This window comes from Juglans regia, chromosome 4 (assembly GCF_001411555.2).
Source record: "Juglans regia cultivar Chandler chromosome 4, Walnut 2.0, whole genome shotgun sequence".
NCBI lineage: Eukaryota > Viridiplantae > Streptophyta > Magnoliopsida > Fagales > Juglandaceae > Juglans > Juglans regia.
In genome coordinates this window covers 11,606,528-11,609,550 of record NC_049904.1, presented here as the reverse complement: position 1 = coordinate 11,609,550, position 3,023 = coordinate 11,606,528, and positions in this window count along the sequence as shown.

The following is a 3,023-nucleotide window of genomic DNA, read 5'->3' as shown; positions in this document are numbered from 1 at the left end:
GGAAGAAGCCGATAGGAATTGAGGCGGAATAGGAAGGCTACCGTCAACATAGCTGAAAACCTGTTGTCCACGCAGGTAGGGTGTAATTTGTGATCTCCACAGTAAAAAGTTGTCATTGTTTAATTTAATGGAGACAAGGGAAGGGAGGGTAATGGGAGAGGCTAAGATAGTTAAGGAAGGTGGGGAAGAAAGAGAAGAAGAATAGAGGGAAGAGGCCATATGATCGGTTATGGACACAAGTCAAATGGCCCTAATACCATAAAGAGAAATAGATTTTCACTATGAATTAATGTTCTCTGCATACAGAATATGCAGGGAAGTTCTTATAGAGTACTTTTCTATAGAGGATAATGATTACATGTATAAGTTTATCCACTGGTTTATCATGTGGTTACAATATGATTTGTATCATCTGGGTGTTTATCCTTGAGTTTGTTAGACTTGATAGGTTGCTTATTAGGAGGTTGACTTCCAACTTTATCTTCTACATCCAAGATATGTGCATCTTCATCTTCATCTTCTACAAGAGCTATGGGTCTCGGCAAGTAGAGATGCCACGTATGGAGGTTGCATGTTGGATGACATTGTGGTGGCTAACCAAAGCTGGAGGAATAAAAAGACACTAGCAATCGGGGCTTTTGAAGGCATTTCATGTGTGTACAGTGCGGCAACCACAAGTGGCTTTCTTGCTACTCTAGTGGTTATGCAAGGTAGAGATGGGCGGTAGTGTCGGGGGCTACTGGAACAAGAAACGTTTGGAGTGCTAAAGACAACAACAACCCTAGTTTCGTGAAAGTTTGTACTTGTTGCATGAGAAGTGCATACATGTATGGAGATTTATGTATACCTAAAGGGATAGGTCCAATTTTATGGGCGTGGCAAATGGGTCCAGGTTTTTCTTGGGTTTTATTTTGTGAACTTTTAACAGTCCATTTGGGCTTAATAAATAGGTTAGGTCATTTGATAGGCCTAACCAAATTTTAGGGTTTGTTTATAATCTCATGTGCCACAATCTTAATAAATTCTAATAGACCGGGTCTTGAGTCTAAAATAAGCCCAATTTGTTAGTCAAAACTCTTGGGATTTTAAAAATTTCTCAGGACTAATACCCATTAAATATGAGCCCACATGCTCCATAAATATTAAATAGACTTTAACCCGATTATTGGGCCCAATAAACATAATTAAGCAACTATATTAGACTGACCTTAAACATCTTTTTATAGCACCAAGTATAAAAGATCCCATAAAAAAATTTCTAAAGTCAAAGTATTTTATATAAAAGAAAACCTCTTAGAATAAAAAATATTAGCAGAACTTACTAAAAGAAATAAAAATAGTCACATGCTACAAATCACTCAATACTAAAAATAAACAAATTAATTCACCTCAAAGATTTAAGCCTCAATGCCATCCCCCTTATCAGCATCCAGTACTGCAGCATCCTCATAATCATCCTCACTTGAGTTAGGAAAACACAAAAATAAAAATGAATAGAATACTTAGTAAGAACTACATCATGCAATAAACATAATTGCAATCTAGGTTTCCAGTTAAAGATTAACAGTCTCAATCAACTTTAACCTCATATCATATATAAACATTAACCTCAAAGAAAAACATACATTCATCAACCTTGTATCCTTAATTGCTACTACACATTGTTACTCTTGTGTGTTAACCTTATGTTACTTACCTTGCTTTTCATTCATTTAATCATACCATATAGTATTTAGTCACATCACTAGTCACGCAATTTCACAGTCACATGCATTACCTTAATAATAATAGTGTTCATGAATATGAGATACCAATGATGGCTCATACATATACGAATACTTTAATAAAATGTACTTTCCATTACTATTATAAAATGAAGTAGGAAAAATATGATCAGTCACTTACCTCAATTATAATGCAAAATAAGTTAATAGTGCCTATCACCAAGCATCAAATGGGACCTATAAACATCCATATGATTGGATAAGCATCTCTTTAGGTTAAATAAATATGAAACATGCATTCATGCAACTAGACCCAAGGAATGAACTGGGTATTTAAGTCCTCCCGAACTCAACCCTAGTTTAGGTATAACTTTTAACTTAATTCTTATGGTTTGGACTTTTCTTCTTATGCACTCATAAAACCATCCTATAAGACCTCATAAGTTTCACCAATTCACCCTTATTTGGACTAAAGTCATCCACTTAAAATAATGAAACCCTACTTTCCGAAACTTGACCTTCCAAGTACTCTACTACCTGAGACCTCAAGTGGGTCACATCCCTTGGTTACAATACCCCTACGAGACTCATATCCAACTCTTTTAATCCATGCATAGCTTCACTAAAAGCCTGTTTGGATCCATAGAAATTTTGAGATTATCTTAGATAATTTTGTACGGAAGAGTATACTCTCATTCTAAATGCTCATAACATATTTCATTGAACTAATCTCATCACTGTTCAATGAAAAACTTTTCACTACGACATGACATAGGGAAGAGAAAAAATTTGTTGACTCCGCACCCCACCTTTTCTCTCTTTTCCATCACACAAAGCCCTTCCCCAAACTCTCTTTATGCTCTTCCCTAGAAAAAAATTTAATTTTTTATATAACACTTTAATCAACCATTATAATTATTTTTAGTCCTTATTAAATAATATGTATAGATACTTCAATTTAATAATTTTAAATTAGAATCAAGAATGGTGTCTGCATAGTTGATAATTGCTAATTTTGAAAATTTTTTAATTAAATAAATTTGGGGACAAAAAACATGGGAATTTTCCATTTAAATATGTTAGGGGAATTTTCAATCAATAATTGTGTTTTAATAATAAAACATATAAATAAAATCATTATTCCATCATTACAAAAACAAGGCAATCATTGACAGGACCCACCATATTTTCAAGTTTCCATTAAAAGTTAAAACTATCTCAACTTATTTTATATTTTCAAACATATATCAATAAAACTCACACTCGTACACAAAATTCACTCAAACATCTTAACTCACT